At 34.9% G+C, this 19,903-nt stretch overlaps 1 long non-coding RNA gene and 2 other non-coding genes across 3 annotated transcripts; all 3 read left to right on the top strand.

Moving 5' to 3' along the window:
• The first annotated feature begins 1,788 nt into the window (after positions 1-1,788).
• On the top strand, positions 1,789-12,400 carry LOC113505837. Its single transcript, XR_003401664.1, has 2 exons — positions 1,789-2,127; positions 12,087-12,400. It is a non-coding gene; the product is annotated as an uncharacterized LOC113505837 (long non-coding RNA).
• Positions 3,769-3,840, top strand: Trnae-cuc. The gene has a single exon. It is a non-coding gene; the product is annotated as a tRNA-Glu (tRNA).
• Trnae-cuc lies at positions 6,178-6,249 on the top strand. Its single transcript has one exon. It is a non-coding gene; the product is annotated as a tRNA-Glu (tRNA).
• Positions 12,401-19,903: the final 7,503 nt, after the last annotated feature.

The following is a 19,903-nucleotide window of genomic DNA, read 5'->3' as shown; positions in this document are numbered from 1 at the left end:
TTCTATGCCCTAATGGATTAACGTTAAAATGTCTCATCGGCTTATCAAATGACGGGGGTCGTCTCCAAATGAAATGTCCCTTTCTTAATGCACGTTTTTAGGATGACACTACCCATCCCTTTCTCATAAAAATAAATGTGATAGAGAAAGATAGACATCAATTTGGAAGAAACATAATTTTAGGGTAGGAGGCGGCAAGATTCATGTCAACTTGCAGGTAGATCAATAAAATAGCTGTTTCATTAAGTTTATGTCGAATGGCACTTATAAAGACATTAAATACCCTGACTCGGGGGAATTCATTTGGTCTCTTACGTTCCTGGTCCATTTTTTTCTGGACGCTTCCATTTTGTTTATGTTATCTTTTACACATCTAACACTAGAAAACTTGTTCTAAATTACTTTAGATCATTTGATATCCTCCCGGAATTCTTAAAGGTTTAAAACGCGATATAGAATATATAATATATGTAATGTGTATAATAGAATCCAGCACGATACAAGATCATTTATTTGTCCAAAACATGGAATACGTTAAATATTTCTATGGTCCTTTCAATAGCAGGAAAGAAGGTAATGACATAACTAATGGTTACACTTAATGATCATCAGAACCAGCATCGTGTAGGCAATTGAAAGCGTTATCGAAAAATAACTGAGTCTAGATTAGATACAAAGAGAATGTAGTGCTCCGAATACATTCCCTAATGAGACGGTACTACGATATAAAGCTCCGTTAAGTAATGGGACCGAGTCGCGGTACAATAAATATGATCAAACAAAACGTGCAATAGAGGAAGCAGTACGTTGCATAGATAAACGGCTCGGCGCGCACTCATAAACATAGGAAACCAGCAGTCGTTTTCGAAGCACGAAATTGACTCGAGTGTTCGCGTGTTCGAACCACGTTACCTTAGTAATTGGCATGCCGGCGTAACGCTACTCTGTCACTACTGGGGCCATGGCCTGAGGACGGTGGAAGCGGAGCAGTGAAATGGCCATGTCCATTGTCAGATTAGATACGATTGGACCTCTATTGATGAGTACGTGAGTTAACCAGATGTGAAGATTAATCAGTGCCAACAAAGCGAGAGTAGATGGCATGAAACTCTATTCTATTCGGCCATTTGGTATTTCTGCTTGGCTTTTGGACGCGCAAAATTAATTTAGTAATTTTCCTTAAGTATTATACAAAACGTGACGAATTAAAAACTTGGCTTTGAGAACCGAAAATCCGTCGATCCGTTTTCATCATGACATTGGCCTTGCCGGTTATTTTGAGGCCCTAAGCGGAGCCTTGAGCCATTGTCTTTGTTTTCAGACAATAAACCCGCTTTGTTAGTGAAGAGGAATCATCTTGCAGAGTCGAGAGTCGAAGCCGACATTTTCTAGAATGATGAATGGTTTAGACGTCGAGTGTACTCGTGTGTTAAAAGTCTTTTGTTTTCAAGTGTTTAAGTTTATAAAGGAGGTCAAAGGTTGCCAATGACAGAATTACTTTTGGTTCGTTCTTTTGAGTTTAATCATTCTTTTCAACAGTTTATTTAAAACTGTTATTTTGTTTTCCTTGTACAGGTTTCAGTATTCATTATTGTATGGTTTCATTTAAGTCATTAAATTATTAGAAGTCAATAGGATGTTTAAAAACGAAGATTTAAATTTATTATGTGTTAAAATTCCTATGGGTATTAGCGTACTTTTTATAATAATCTATGATTATAAACTCGTCAAGGTTATCCTGGAAAAGTTTTAAAGGCCAGTAAAAATAGAATGTTTAATCGGTTCATAAAGACACCTCTGAATAAAATCCAATTTCTTACTAATTGAATTCATAACTATACTTTGATTTCTAGATTTTTAATCAATACAAGGCACGTGCAAAAACGAACACAACTACAAAAATACAATTCAACTATTTTTCTTTTCAGAAAAATGGCTTATAAGCGACCATATAAAGGAATGAAAGGCGAAAGTGGTACCAAAAATAAAGATAAGGACTTACTTCTTATAAGTAATAATCTGCAAAAAGGGATTATAATAATAAATACGAAGGGGACAAAAATAGAAGAAATATACAACCGAGGACGCTAAGGATAAATCAACCGCGCACATGATGTGGGTGTTAAGGTACGTCCCAAAGATTTAATCAAGTACGTAGATACTGATAATATTAAATTTCTAATTTCTCAACCACAAAAGTCAGTTAGCTGGCGTTTAGTGTTAAATCAGAAACTTAATATATTGAAGATGGAGAAAACGATTGGATCTGTATCATTGAATGACATTTGCAAGGAGGAAGAAGGAAGTGGGTTAGATTTTGCGTTAGATATATTCTTCTCGTATATTTTTTGCAAGTTATGTTGGGTCCAGTTTCCACTCTCGATGTATTCAACTGAATATTGTATTTACATGATCTATATATCATCATATCGTACGCAGTATTGTACTGAACTGGAAATTAAAAATAGGTCACAGACAAAACATTCAAGAAATATCATAATACAGAATGTTAATCCACCTTAATAAGAATGACCAAATACGAAATTAGCTATCTAATCTTACCCAAAACAAATCAAAATTGTATTAAATCCTAATTATTCAACCGCTGTATTGCTACAGCGAAATGATTTACCAAAAAAGACCAAAAACAAATTTATGTCTCTTCGGGGACGGTCGGGCGGTGTCCATTACACGATATCCTTCTTGATTTATTAACGTTGAGATCTCAACGCAAATAAGTATATAATGCTGTGAGGTCCGGTAATGAAATGTGGGCCGTTGTTTTAAAGATGGCCGTCTACAGGCTTCTGACGATAAAACAAATACTTATCGAAATATAATTGATTTACAGTCGGATGTGTAATTAAATGAGGTGAATGTGTGGGACGTGTTCGACAATAAAATTACAAGTTTAACATATCAGTAAGGAATTATTTGAATTTTTGATTTGATTTATTGACATAACGTTTTAAGGGTTTTATACCTCCCTGTCTGTTTGTTCGTCCGTCACCAGGCTGAATTTCGTGAGCCGTTAAAGATAGACCGTTGAAATTTTCAGAAATTATGTATTTTTTTCTATAGTTATAACAACATTCACCAAATAAAAAGATCAAGGTTGTTGTAAATAATATAAATAATAATAAAAAATAAATTTTTTTAGCCTATTGGTACGCAACCCTGTATCGCGAGTCCGGCTTGCACTTCTTTTTTATAAATTAATTTAAGTTTTATGAAGACAAAACAGGCGACACATGGAAACCATAGTTTATAATTTGTAGAAGGTTCGTTTTGAAAAAAAAAGCCTCTGAAATCAAATGACACAGTTCTAATAATTCGTCAGTATTCGACACCTACAAAGGCGAAGGGCAATCAACCGACATATGTTACCGACGCGAGCTAATTCGTATAATTTACTTAGCACCCAATTCTCAAATAATAACGGTGCTCGTTTGGGATATTGTGAGGTTTGGGTTTAATTCACCATATGTTTTACGCTTCTGTTTCACCTACTAATACGACTTTGATAAATAGGTCGCGGCATTATTAGCCACCTAATAATGTGGTATTACTATTGTCTTAACTCGATAGAAAGTCGACAGTTTTATTCTTGCCTGCCCTTACCATAAATTCTTCTCAATAAAAAACTACGAAATTCGATCATTCAGCAACGCCCAAAGCTTTTTTTAAGTTATTTTTTTGCATCATACATTTATCGATCCTGAAACATTGCGCGGCATACGATACATAATTTTCATCCGTGTAGTACGATCCGGTATGGTCTAGTGGCTAGGATACCTGGCTCTCACCCAGGAGGCTCGGGTTCGATTCCCGGTACCGGAATAGTTTGTAAAGCGACCTTTTTGTACTTTGAATTTTGATTTTTTTGAGTATGAAATAGCTGTTCATACATAAATATTTTTTTTAACGTCATGTGTGTCAAACATCAAGAAGTGTTTCTTTAAATATTGGGGTAGAAATATAGATTCTAAAATAATATTAACAAGTGATTAAAAAATGACTTCGTATTTAAATTCGTGAACTTTTAGTAGTGGACAGCTTATAATGTGGTTATTCACGCCTGTAGCATATGCTTAATGTTAGAATTTCAATTGATTGACACCGCGTCTGGTTTCCAAGTCTTAAGTACCAACATATGTTTGTTTATAACTTTATGAGTAATACATTAAGTCTAATAAAATTTAATAAGCTCTTATGAGATCTGTGAAGGCATACATTGTATTCGTGAACGTTTTGTTGCGAAATTTAATTGGAAATTATAGCTCATAATTGAATCTTATTTTGCTTGTTTCGTGTGTACGAGCGATGTGTGTATAGGAGCTTTCTTATTGGAAATGAGTAACAGTGTTATATACACAATGTGTATTTGATTTCGTGTAAATTTGTATTAGGAATCAAGCGAATATTATTTGTGTGTTTTGCAATTATTAATCAGTAAAAAAATATGTGTATAAATTATACTAGCTCCTGTGCTAATCTTAGGTCAATAAAAAGTAGATCTTTATGGATTAGACGTCTACGATTCACATGAATCCATAGATATAACGGTAACATCATAAACACGTATAAACTACACTTCTGCTTGTTCATAAAACATGAACAGCTTGATGTCATATCCTTTTAAGGTTTCCATAAAAATATTAGTTGAGACTTTATTGTAATGAATTCTAGTTACCCAGCAACTGTGCACCGATAGTTCACACTCCGCTCAACAGATGTCGTGGAAACAGCTATTCCAAGAACGAACTGTTGATTTCCTATCAAACTTTTTTTCCCGATACTCTATCTGACACCTGGATTTAATGGTATCGTCTTAAAAGACTACTATTCAAATTTTCTTAAAAATAATGGCATGGACGCGAGCAATGATAAAAAAAGAAATTAAAAGTCTGTTTTCAGACGAAATATTTCAAATAAATTTCAAAATTAGAATCTGAGATTTCATTATTGTTACTGGATTTTATATTGTGGCTGGATTTGAGACGTCATTGCTGTTCTTCAGACAGAAAAAAGTTTTTAATCGAGTACGTACGTTCGATTAATCAAAGACTACCGTCATCAAAAGTTACGTAGGTACGTGGTTATCATTAGGTATTACTGTTGTGTACATACACCGGAATCAGCAATACATCGCCACACGTTGTGATTTATGGCAATTTTCTTTGACGACCCGTAATAGGCGCTTGACGGCGCGCGGCGGCTTCTGAGTTCGTTTGACGTTAACAGTCTGATTTGACAATTGATGTTTTAACCATAATCACCCTACCGTACTTGTTATAATGTTGATTTTAGCCTAAATTTAAGTTTCTTACAGCAATATATCCGATATTTAAATAAAATAAAAATCTATAAAAATAAAAAGCTAAAATATAAATCAGATAAAGGAAATTTTAGGAAGTGTTTGTATGATTGTGTCTGCTGTATATCAGAGAACAGAGTTTATTTAATATCCTAATTGATACAAGTCTGAAGTATCCACTAAACTGTCACTCGATCATAGTTAGTAGCGTATAGTAATTTTCGAATGAAATAAAAAAAGTGTTAACATAAGAACTAATGAAGCTCTATTAGACATGTGAGTTTTTTTCGTCCATTCATAAATTATAGCGAGCTTAAATTTATAATAATTTCGAGAGTCGACAATTTTGTAAAAGAAAAAAATACTTAAAATATAACCGATTACTTTTCTACAGTTAAAACACATACCAACATACTTGTAGTAAACAATGAGCATGTACTTCAAAGCTCAGATCAATATCGGAATCAAATCAACAAAGTATGCATCAAAAACGTCAAACAAAATCACTCATACACACTAATCTAATCATACAGTCGGCTTCCGTGGCACATTCCCACAGACACACTGCATTACATTAGGCAAAAGTCGAATACAATAGGTAAGTCACTGTGGGTGGTCGAACGTTGCACCTCACACAATGGCCCACTCATCTTATCATAACTAAGGTCTTTATCCAAGACGTAATGACTATGAACACAGTGCTAATTTTACTCCATAACACACTGTTGTTCCACTTATCTAAAAGAAGTTTGCTAAAATAAGCCCATCCTTGTTACCTATAAAAATAATAATGCGGATGTCGTTTGCTTATCGTGAAACAGCACTCCTTATAATGCTAAATTTGGTTGATGTTATCACGGTCCGGTATGGTCTAGTGGCTAGGATACCTGGCTCTCACCCAGGAGGCTCGGGTTCGATTCCCGGTACCGGAATAGCTTGTAAAGTGACCTTTTTGCTTCATGTTTTGCTTTGAACAGTTTATTCCGATGCTAGCTACGATATAACTACATATTTTACACGCATGAAGAAAGATTATTAACTAGGCGTCATTCTACCGGTATCGCTCATCTTTCTAAGCGGTAAGCAAGAAAAGTCTTAACAAGCACCAACCACTGATTATCGAGATAAAAAGTGAGAAGTTAAAAAAAAGTTTTTGCTGCCTTCTTGGGAATTAGCTTTCTTTGTTTACACCTATTGTTGTAAGCATTGCGTATACATTGGTAAGGAAGAGATTAAAATGCATGGACTTTCTTTATCCGATCTCCCATCTAATCTGGGGCTTAACGAGACGTGCTAAAATATTATCGTTGTAGGAAGTATTAGGCCCTCTGCCTTATCCTTTGTCCTGACTCTCATTAACACGTTCCACAAACTCGGTAGACAGGGCTGAAAGGCGTTTAGTTTTATCTTCCATTTTAGCGCCATTGGTTCCGAAGCTTCTTAACCGTCTGCAATGAATTTGGTTAGACACCTGAATGCATTACCATTGCATTCTATTTCCCGTTAATGTTCGAATTTGATATCGCGTCGAATTCTCCGCATCTCTGAACCTTTGTTTTAACGTTATTTCTTTTATAGAAACCTTTCTCGGAACATTGATTCCTAAAAACACGAAATTTGCATGAGAAATTTATTGGTTCACGATTAGTGGAGGATTTTTTCGCTCCTATGTCAGAATATAATTTAAATCTGTCCCTATGGAGACATAATTTAGTAGGGATTCTAAGAATGTTCGTTCGAATGATTTAGAGATATTAAAATTGTTAATACACGGTAGAGACCCAAATCCTTGATTAGTCATTTAATAGGTTTTCGATTGTTAATCTTTATCCGAACAAAATATGTTTCTAAACTTTTATTATTGTTGTTATTTATTACTTTGGTTCCTCGAACTTATCTGGATGTTTCATCGCGTTATTATTCATCATTAGATTCATTTGTTTTATTAATACTTACTTTTAAGCATTGACTCATTTGAATTATGTCGCTATGTATAGTTTAATGACGATTCTACTACTGTTTATAAATTAATGTCCACTTTCGGTAATTCATAGAGATTTTTGATTTTAAATCAATTCTATTACTTACGAAACTTTGTGTTACTAAGATTCTCACAGGTGTCACTATAGAACGGTTCAATAAAGATAAATAAATAAATTCATGAACTATGAATATTCTTTGGCGGTGCTAGAACTATTTCCATAAAACAAATAGCTAACTTGTTCATAACTAATCTAACTAAGATTAGTTTACAAATATCCATTCTAAATACTTTTACTTCATTAAATATCCACAATGAATAACTAATATTCAGGCAATGTTGAATGTTGAGACCAGATTGCGCTAGCTGGCGTCAGTATGTAAATCTTTATCATTTACTGCACGCATTTCCTCTCCCAGACCTGTTTCATTATAACCGAGATCTTTTGCCGCATCTGATGTTTACATTATGCCTTAGCATCATACCGGTTGAGTTGATCTACCTATTTCTGCTACATACCAATCAAAATTATCAAGTAATCTACATATTCCTATTACCTACTTACTATGCACGTAATTGAAGTGACGTGATATGCCATTAGTGAGCTTTATGCAAATTCGTTTGAGTGTTTGTCGAATGCCATACCATATACCGATAGGAATGAAGACATGCAAATAATCTGACATTATATTACTCCTTTAAAGTAAGATCCGGTATTTTAACAAGCTTTAGAGAATTAGAACGTGCTTTTCATGTCACCGATGATTCATTATCTGTGTCTTTTGTGTTTAGTAAAATAACTTCACGTTACAAAATCTTTCTGTTCAACTATTTAACTAATGTGCGAGAAAAATCATGGTTCAATGTCTTGTCGTGCGCGCCACGCGCTCTATTCATCACTCCAATCCTTATTTTTTGGAAACAACAAAAGCTTTGACGCTAAACACTTCCATTATTTCTTCCTAAATAGACAAAGCAACTTTGTTCGAGACAAAAGGAACTAATAAAAGGTTGTCGCCATTAATTTATACACTTCTGACATTTGTAACGGTGCATCTTTTGTCGTGTATTGTAACAACTTAACCCCGTGGAGGCGAAAAATTAGCGCGCTGCGTGTGTGCTGTCGGTGAAGACTAAACAGTATTGTACAAAAGAACGCTCTTTTTCATTTACTCGTTTCGCTTTCGGTATGATTTTGTATTTTTTTTACGAATCGAATTCGAATTAGTAACGGAGCAGTGTCACCTGAGCCGAAAGACGGGACCTCACATCGAACAAAGACGCGTATTTTGGTGACCATTCACTACTTATAATAAAATATTGTGCGCTCACTTTGGACCCCACGGGAATATGTGAGACCCACCGATGTAGCTTTTTATGTTCATACCTCACATTATAATTGTGAGATATGATGTTTTTGTAATTATTTACGACCGTAGTATCTCGAGGACATAATGCATGGCGGTGTAGATATTATTCATTACTTATTTCTATGATCTACCTTCACGTAAAATGTAATAGGTACATGAATGTACTTATGTGTGTATTATGTAAAGTGAATCATTGTTTTTTATGGTTTAGTATTAGGATGTCATAAGAATTTCAGAAAAGTCATGTTGTTGATGTTTGCTTTATTCAATTTCATTGGAATAATTCTGACTATTCCCATTTATGGATTCTACTACCGGGGCCTAGATATCTCAAACTTAACAAGTTCTAGCAGTTTATGAGGTGCTAGGCTGTGTTCCATATGACCTCCGGCTTGGCGCGCTCGTAACCATCAACCGTCGACCTGAATGAGCTCTTCGCACGAACGGTGCAAACTAAATCTTTAACACTCACAATTCACTTGCCAAACCAGAATAATAAAAGAAGAAACCATTGAAAAATATTGGATCATGTTCAACGCCAGCATATAAAGTAAGCCGAGAATAATCTCGAGCGCCCCCGCGTAATGGATCCTACAGTTTACGACGTGCTAAACTCTCCCCGGTATGGATGAAGTAATGTTCATAACACTGAACTGTGTCAAGAATGAGTTTCCGAGTTCTTGACACGATGGTGCTCTTGCCCCGGATTTAGCTACCTGACTTTCAGATATTTTGTCATTGCATCAGACTAACATTATAGAACATACTAACAAATATATTCGCGCTTTGAAGAAACAAATTACGGATTAAAAGTATATTACATTTAATGCACCCCTTCTGGACAAAAAAGTAAAAGGGAAACATTATTGTGATTCGTTGTTGCTTGATTTTTACATCCCGCTGGGTGTCGTTGTTGGGAGGCGTCTGTACAAGACACACACAGTGTTAGCACAAAGCGAAGGAAACGCTTAACGCACACATTCTGGAGATCAAAGAACGCGCAATCTGTGTGAAAAAAATAACGTTTTGGTCCCAAAAGGGCGGACCCGTTTACGCGACCCAATTCACGCGAGCGGTTCGGACTGCGAAGAAATTGAATTGAAACCAGCTCGAACAACAAATTCAAACGCGTATCGAATTGTTTTACGTTTGACGAATTCACATTTAGGAAATTTTATATTCGTTACAATAGGCTATAATGATGCAGGTCTGTTTCTTTGTCCATATCAGAATGTCTGCGGGCACTAAGAATTCGCGCTATGCTCTTTAACGGCAGAATCTTACTTTTTAAATATGTGTCCGATATCGATCGTGTGGCGATAGCTCGAACAATGTGGGCCGTGTTTTTTTCAAACTTTGTGATGCTAAATTCTCTCCACGCTGTCGCCGGTAACGATGTTCGCATTCCTAAATTAATTCAACAGCATTCGCTAATTTATTTTTGTTATCCTGGCAATGTCTCGAGGTATTAACTGGTACGTTGTTGATATGAAGATTTACCTTCACTTTTCGCAAACATTAATCATAAATCATAAAAAGAAAATAGCTTCGTTCTAGCACATTTTCTTACGATGTTATCAAGCTCCTTGCACCGTCCATTTGTTAGTGTCTTGTTTAGAAGAACACATCTGCTAAACTTTATTAGCTTACCTTTTGACAAAGGCCAAGTTGATGGAGGCGCGTATCAAATCGCGCGATTCAACGCGCTCCTTAACGCAGCTGGTTTGGGCGAAACGAATTTTCACTATTTATTGTTCAAATCTTTCTTATGCGTTATTTATGAAAATCTATGGGCATTTTGCTACGGTGCCGGCTGGCGGATAGCTTTGAGAAAAGTGTGTCACCTTGCCTAGAATTAGTTACGCGTTCCCATGGTGTTGCTTCGTTTTCTATCATAATTTTTAATTGTAGTTCTGTCAGAATTCCTTGATGGATGAGGGACTTCTACTATTACTTGTAGTAAGTTATGTTACACACGTGTTCTGTAACTAATATGTTCGGCATGAAACTTTTGTTTCACCTGGATATATTATGTTTCATGGCAACATCTAAAAGAGTATTTTCTTCTAAATGACGCTAAAAATACCCGTTGTCTTATTATTTTAATGACTGCGCCAGATTAGTATGTCTAACTGTTATGTTTCTTTTCAAGTTTTATACAAATAAACCGTCAAAAGTAAGATAATTATATTATCTCAAGAGACTCACGTGGAAGTTGAAAACAAAGGAAAATTGTTTTAACTTTAGACAACTTGTACGTAACATAGAGCTCAGGACTTAATAAATGAAGCAATTTCTTGGTACATACACTTGCATTAGCATCGAGTGAAAGCCGTGGAGGTACGTGGAAACGATCTGCCAAGTTCTCATCGGCTACCTTATTACGTCGCGGCGGCTGCCGCTTCGCCCGTTACATCGACCGCGCACATCCCAGGCCGAAGTTTTTTGCCGCACGGTAGCTGCACCGATTTGATTGCTCCAGTTTTTTCTCTCCTTTTCAAATAAACCGAAGTAATTGTTTGTTTTAAGTCCCGTAGATTGCGTCCGCTGTACGGATTTGTTACAGACATTTTCGGTGTTTTAGAAATAGAGACTTCAAAACGGTTGACCGAATCCGATGTTCCGACGTAATCTTTTCTGGTACATTTAGAGTGTTTACTCGTTTTCAACATCATTTTATTAACGCTTACGAGAGCGGCATTTTGATTTTAATAGTGAAATTAATTCTAAATTACCGAGCGACGTCTGCTTTTTGCTCCAGAGCAGGTAACAGGAAACGGGTTGTCTGACGTTAATCCCACAGCGAGCGCGTGTGTGCGTGTCATGTTGTGTAATCAGAGCTTTGAATGCGTGCGTGTAGTGTGGACGTCGCCTGGTTTTTATGCAGTTGAGAATCGAATGCCGCGGGGCTATCAAGTATCGTTCGACTAATCACATTATCGCCCATCTCGCTTTAGCTAGTTGCAAAGCTTGAGAGAGAAGATCTGCAATCTTTGAGCGGCCGTCGTCTACGATATCACGATATGTTAACCCCGCAGTAGGTTGTTTAGACCGCACTCGTTCATCAGATCGCTGCAATGTTCAGAATGAATCTTTATGATTTAGATCCCTGGAGGCGCGCATCTAGGAGTTTCTCAGGCTACTGGCAACTGGTTTGTTTCCGACATTACTAAATAAGGCGTTCATATTTGCACCTCATATTTTGCTGCAGAAGAGTTATGAGAGGACGTTATACGATTCATTTTGTTTTAGATTATGTAACCTGTTTCTATTTGTAAGAAATTATCGTACATTTAATTCAATGCGTCGGGGAAAATAATATTTATTAATTGAATTCAACTTTCTGTGTGTGTAATTTCATTGATAAACATATCACATCTGATTATATTCATTTTAATCAAGGTTTATTCTGTTTCAGCAAACAATATGATCCTACAATAATCCTCAAAAAGCGCAGGTGATTTAAGGTGAATTAAGTAAGCCTTATATCGCTTTCCACATCAATGACATAGCTAATCCTGTGTGAAGGCGGTTCGTCTTGACTGAAGGCTGTCAGAGGAAGATTATAGAGAGACCAGGGGAGAGTAATCCCTATTCCTCTTTTACTGTCCCCTCTCTGTTATCAGTTAGAGTTTCTTTGATAACTTTAATTCTTATTTGATTATTAACTTGTTTGATTAGAAATCGCTGGAGATACTTACTACCTAAATTAACAGGCCATGGTTTCGAAAATTTGCAGTGTTTTTGTTTGAAAATTATTTATTTAAAGAAGATTTTTTAGTTTTATATGTGTATGGTAAATAATTCTCCCAAAATTAAATAAATACACCTTTCCTATCCTGAAACCTATTACCAATAATTACATAGATTAGTCAAAATTAATTATCGTTACAAAAATAAATTCTCTAGAAATACACGAAATTTGTTTGCTCTATAATTAAAATAATGGGCCTAATTTCGGCCACTTCCAATAAGTTCCCATTTACCTGCGTTGACTGATTTGCTAAAGACTTTTGATTCCCAAGAACAAAAAACGACCTTTTTTGTTACAAGCGCGTTTGTTATCCCAGCTTTGTTTTCTTAACGATTAAGAACAGTTTAGTGTTTGCACGAGAAACATGCAGATAAGGGTTGTAGTGACCCGACAAATTAATTTATTTTTTGTCACTTTTGGAAACATGTGCTGGGTTTTTGGTGACAGGGAACGTGACAAAAAGTCGTGTTGACCCTAACGTGGTTATCAAATTTTTGGTTTTCCCCACGCTCCAAGTCAATATCGGATCAAAATTGTTTTTGCTCGGAACTGCTGTGCAGAATGTTTTTTGACTAGATAGATGAATATTTTTCGTTATGTTCTTTTCCAGATTCTAACAGCTACTTTGTATTTTTACGTATTTAATTGAAAACAAACATGTGCAGCAAACAATTTTATTAACGAAATGACTTAAACATTTTGAATTTTTCTATTAGTTTTTTGGGAAACTTAAAAAGGTTTACCACCCCAGCGTTCTCATTTCGCCCAATATAATTTGAAACTCGCGTGAAATGTCAAGCAGGTGTATTTAGCGAGAACAAAAACAGTTACATTATTATTTCACGAATACGTGATACTTGCTAAGGGAATCTACTGTTTGTCTGTGAACCCTGGCAATAAATCTGTTGTGAACCAACAGGATACTTCGTTTATTGTTATGCTAAATCGAAACCCGAACATTTGTTTAAGCTCAAAAGATTTCAATACAGATGTGTAGTATTTTGTTATACAACAAAAATTGAGCCGGATTAAAAATAGAATTTATTAAAAGTGATAAATGATTTTAATATCAACCGCTTTATATCTGTGGACTGGTTGTTACAAAACTGGGATTAGTTGCAAACTGTTTATTATTTTGTGCAATTTATTTGTCGTGTTGACAATTAATATTGTGTATTTCAAACCGTTGATAAACGATTTTTTTTTGTATTATTTTTAATACAAAAAAACACATACATTTTACAAACTAGTTTTTTTCATAATTTATTTTGAATGAATAATAATACCTTAATATCGACCAAAAATTACTGTTTATCAGAAACAAACATATTATAAATAACATAGCAAATTCAAGGTTTCTGCGTTGGTAGATACCTACTCTATTATTATAGGTATACCCTTACTATCCCCAAACATCCAAATAGGCTGACCACAAAAAGGTCCCGATATTAATCCGACGATCGCCGAACAAATTCCTGACATGTCCTCCCAAAAACTTACGGTAACGACATAATGACAGCGAAGCAACGTATAAAACGCGTCTCTATACCAAATAGTCCTGGATTAATGTCGATTTAATTAAACCTGTATAATTTTGACCCACGAACTATGCGAAGTTTTGGAGGCGGCAACTAGCTTTAGTTTTTAGTTAGGGAGTTGTGCACAGTTGGATTGAACTTTTAATAAAAATTGTTTGTCTGAATTTTGTTCGGAAAAGTTTGGTGGTATAGTTCAACTCAAATATATATGTGTGCAAATCATAGATACACATTGACCTATATTACTTTTAGGTAGTTTAATAGCTTTTTTTGTATGTGGTAAATGAAATTTTAAATCACTCAATCATACAAATTTTAGTAACAACCTTCTACTTTAATCTAGTGCCTATTTTATTTTAGGTTATTATTTTTGAATGAAAAAGCCTAAAATAAATAAATCATATTTCAAAGTGATACAAACCAATCTTAAGACAAATAAGGAACATGAAAACAAAATACCGCATCCACAAAAAAACCCCACCCTGGAATCACATCCTCCTTAATCGAAGGTTGCGTGGGCAACCCCAAAGAAAGGGCCGTATTGTAGGCGGTCCGACTTTATCAAATTACAACCTGTGCTGTTTTGTGCCGACAAAGGCCAAGACTAGTCCCTAGCCCACCTTTTGAGCTCGGCAATTTGAGTGATGCAAGTCGCCCAATAGTTTTAATTTGGAAATGCGTGACTACGTGCCTGTGTTTACGTTTATTGCTCGGTTCGACATTGATTGTATGGATTGATTGTAATTTGTTTGTACTGCCTACGGATTTAGAATATTTGAGCGGATGTGTTTTGAATTTATTTTATTCGTAAATCATTTATGGCTTATGTAGGTATGAATGTGGAATTCGAATGTACAGTTGGTGAATATTTTGATTTAGCTTAGTGTTACATTTTTATGCCAGATATTTTGAAATATATTGAGGTGATCCGTAATTCAATTATTGTAGAAACTGGACTTATCAGCTTTAATGAATGAACAAAATAAAATAATAATGAACGCTTTCTTATTCTTATGTGTCACTTAAGTTTTCTTATTCATTTTAATTCGACGATGTCTAATAAAAAAGCCATAAAAATCTGCCAAACCGATCCTTTTCTATCTAAAAAAGAAAGGAAAAAGATAGTTGAATCTTTGACGAAACCAATCAACCTAATTTGCTTTTAATAGCCAGAGCCCGCTCGTAAAATCCATCTAACACATGTTATTAGAGTTCGTTTCCTGTTGCGAATACTTTTTTTAATCTAATTTGCTTCGGCAAATAATTTTTTTGACTAACAGACCCCTAATAAGCACAATTTCACGAAGACCTCACAAAATTTAATATAAACAACTCAAAAACTATTAATAAACACACAAAAAACGTTCACACCCAATTTGAACCGTTATTAGAGAATAAAGAATCTCTAAATTCCTTATTAAAACAGAGGTTTACAACAAAAAGTCTTTTGTACCTGTGGTATACGTTTTACACACCACAACATTAAAATCGCTCTTATACTACGACAGTAAGGTTCATAATTCTATATTCAATTTTGTAGTAAATAATTCTTGATATTCACGTTCAGTTGTTTACTATGTTTCATCCTGTGAAGAGTTACCATTAGGTTGATAACACACAGCAAAACAATTACAACGCGATGCGGTATTAAGCAATTCGTTTGGAATGACTACATGGAAATGTCAACTGCTTTCAAGCGATCAGCATTGCGTTGAAACAACCTAATTACTTACAATTAAACGTTCGAGTAAAATGTTCAAATACTTTCGTGATTAGTATTGCGAAAAACGCTTGACCGCCGTAAATTCGAAGGTAAGTAAAATCAATTACAAATAAATAATTGTGTCGTTACTTAAAATTACAAGCTTGAAACTTTGGACACAGTAATACCAAGAGAATGTATACGATAATTAAACATGAGCACATAATGTCGAATAACTGTGAGATAATAAGCGTACGAAGAGCATAATAAACGCTTTTATATAATAGAATAACAACGGAGGTGAGATAATAAAGCGCATTAATGAGGCCGTCAGTTTTTATAACACTATTATAAAACACATTCTTAATTAAATAAACACTTGGAACTCGTTAATTCGACACTTATAACTTAGTTGAAAATTAAAATATATTATAGTTTAGCTTTCGCCTGGTGCTGTGTTCTCGTCCGAATGGATTTTACAGTTGTGTGCACGTCAAACAATCCGGAACAACAGTGATAATGCACAAAACATACATACATTGCGAGCATTTTCTGATGCACTCAACATACGCAACGTATGAATTGAATGACTCTAACAGACCACCACCTACTTAATATTAGTCTGATGTCGGTACTGATTATGAAGCACCTTCTATGGACTTTTATTACGAATTTATTGAGTCTTAAAACTTTATCGACTGTGATCGGACTTTCAGATTTGGATGTATAGAGCCGGCTTTATTTGATCAACTTTACAGTTCGATATTACCACAATATTGCGTTGGCTTTGATTTCAAAGAAATGATGATCACATTTACGTAAGTTGCGAAAGTTAGATGACAATCTTTGGCGTCGATGTAACTATGACTTTGTAACTCTTACAAAAAAATGTACGATGCTTTATTTAACAATTTGAATGTTTAAATTTATCAGGCAAATCGTTCATCTGATAAAAAGTCCTTTACGGGGATTTGAACAATATTTTTGAAATATTGAAAATATGCTTTTTCTGGTTCTTGGATGGGAATAATGTCGTGATTTCCCATTGCGTGAGACTGACACTTGATAATTCTCCCATCTGTCAGAAACAAGATTTTTGTCGGTCCATTCTCCATACACCGTATGTCATAACATGCTACTGTTTGGACCAGACAGGGTTTGTACCAGTCACTTGATACAGAAAAAATGTCTGCGATTTTTGATATCCAGAAATTTTAACACAGATTAAGTAGCCCTATTGTTTGGTCTAGCATACATAGTAGGTACCTCTTGATGTAAATCGAATAAGCCTTTGCCGTGTGATGTGACAATAAGGCATAGACCAAAAATATATTTCTAAGTTTCGTTTGAAAAATAATTGTGATAGAATGAATTATGTATGTAGAGTTATGATAGAATGAATATCATAGAATTGTGATCTTTGATCTAATTAGCCTCATTCGTTTATATCTACTGAATTAAATTATAAGGTCCATACAATGTAAGCGGGTACGCTGAGTACACGCAAACTACAAGTTGATAATAACTTGCATAGAAACTCTAACACCTGCGGTTTACACGCGAGATTTGGGCTAAATATAACGCTTTAGTGGTCATTCTGTTAAACAAATGTAGTAAGAGAAATTTGAAAGAGACTGTAAGACGTAAATGGTTGTGGAATAAACTTAAAAAGAAACAATGTGGAACTGATTAAACCAGTATGTTTTCTTTCAACACATTTTTTGTCCCAAAACTGTGGGGGAGCAACCAAAACTTCTACCAGACAAAAAGCAAGAATTATCAAACTATTTAAAAAAAAAAATGAAATTCAACGACTTTGCAACGGTTAAACTCGATCATTATATTCCATTTATAACTATCTAAGGATCAAACTAGATAGCGTCAAACAAATATAAATATTCACACGACAACCGTGACGGACTGAGGGCCGTTCATGTTTTTATTAGAACAATTCCATTCAAGTCTGTTGAACCTCATTAAAGGAAGTTTACCCAAAGCGTTCTAATTTTTTCTAACAAAACAACATCAAGTTTCATTATGTTTTATCTGACAGCCCACATGATACGGTTTTAATTAAACACCGCTCGAGTCATGAATTATCATGAGGTTAATAGTCACCAATGAGCTTGGAGTAATTATGTAGATGAAGCACTGGCTTGCGTACGCGTTGTGGTGGGGGGTTAGCAGCCGGACTGCGCGGTGAAGAGTCAAAGACCAAGATATAAAAAGTTGGGTATTGAGACAGTAAATAACTGTAAAGTACTTCTTGGATGAAGAGATTTACGTGACATGGAATGATTTCGCTATTAATTTTCGATTTATCATAAAATGGTTAAAATTAGGGTATTATAAAAAAATATTTCAACTATTCAGGCAGTAAAGAATTCCATCCTTGTGTCGCATGAGGTTTCGCAAACATTTATATCACATGGACTATTTAATTTAACTATTATCGCAATACTTATTAAAAGCGCGACTTAAAGCACGAGAGCTTAACCTATAAAAAAACTGCTATACGAACAGTTAATGTACATTTTTTATCGCGATACATCAACTTCCAATCCCAATGTCTAAATAATCACCCATCTACATTCACAATCTATGACGCCCGCGCAGGAGGGCGGATCAAAATCATCGTTTTGCGCGCATCAATCATTAGTCGCCGCCATCGAGTTATTGACCATCCTTCTATATTTAGAGAAAATTATACCACATTTATTACAACTGGTATTATAACGACAAAAGTAGCCTGATACCTAAAGGATCAAGAAGTTTTGAGTGAGATTTGTTTTGAATAATCATTCCGGATTTATAATCTATGGCGCGCTTGCGCAGGAGGGCGGGCCCAACTCGACGCTTCGCGCGCATCGCTCGCGTGCCGCCGCCCGCGCCACCCAAGCGCGGCTACCGAGCGTAATCGAACAATATTTAGGCATTGTATCTTCATTTTGATAATCTCCGAATTCGACTAATGAGATCAATCTCGTGTAAATAAATAATCAGTTTAATTTTTTAAAAGTTGAATATAGAGGTCGGGTTTCTCTTGTAATCTTTTAGATTATGAGGACGGGTGGAGTTATCTTTAATGTCTTGGCAGTCTGGACCTGATACGCTTAATGACTTATTCGTAAGGAGAAATCGCCTATCACTGATATGATGAGGCTGAGCAATCTGTAACTTCACTCATACATTTTATTTTACTTATCGTTTCAGATATAATATCGAGAGAAACGTTTACTGATTGAATGATCTGCTTAGCAATAGGTAGATTTGATTCAAAATAGTCAAATTTCGTTAAAGCATTCGTCTAAGTTCGGTAAATATTGATTAGGTAAATGAACTTTCTCAAACGATATTGTCTGATCTATACGTATAAAATACTTTTCAAGACTTTAACAGCTCTACTAATTGAGCATATGTATAAAATCACTAACTGTTTCGATTATTAATCCTAAGAAATCTAATACACAGTCATATTAAAGTACATTTAAATGTTATCGAACCTTAGTTTTTATATAGTACTGAGTCACCTATACTATAAAATATTATTTAAATATAGTATATTTAAGAAAATTATGATAAAAACGTATTTGATTTTTAAGATGCATATTATCTTTTTATTCGTAGTATGCAAAAAACGCTTAGCAACAGTTGGCGTCGAATGATGAATTATTGTGTTATAGAATCTGCCAATCATTTGCGGTTTTATTTTATTTCAGTAATCAATATTTATGAACATAGGTACACATACAGAAGTATACATATAGATCTTGGCTTCACAAGTAATAGAAATAAATATATAGGTATTTTTAAATTCATGTGTCCGATGTTCGGTACAATTTGAAGTTACGTTTTATAATTTTTTAATTTGGTGTTTATTAAAAAAAGCCTCCCGCACGAAAAATTAAACTAATAATTTAATTTAATTTTACAAACAAGAACAAGAATTCGTGGATAACAGTTGAGAGATCTTCATTTTGAGACTAGATGAAATTATAAAATTAATTGTGAAGTATGCATTTTTATTTCATATACTTATCTTTGCCAGTGAAACCACAAGCCATGTAGAGAAGAAAATCGCTTTCACATATTGAGTCTCAGCTATTTGCTCAACACAACTTACTACGTCAGTACAAATAATTACGTCGAAGTTTGTTGTACGGGATCTGATAACAAAGGAACCCCAAGCCGAACGTACGGGACCACCTACAACTGACGCAGGTGCCCGATGAAGGCATTAC

The sequence above is a fragment of the Trichoplusia ni genome, chromosome 27 (assembly GCF_003590095.1).
Source record: "Trichoplusia ni isolate ovarian cell line Hi5 chromosome 27, tn1, whole genome shotgun sequence".
In the NCBI taxonomy this organism is placed as follows: Eukaryota; Metazoa; Arthropoda; class Insecta; order Lepidoptera; family Noctuidae; genus Trichoplusia; species Trichoplusia ni.
Note: the sequence above shows the minus strand (reverse complement) of the source record. Positions and strands in the feature narration are given on the sequence as shown.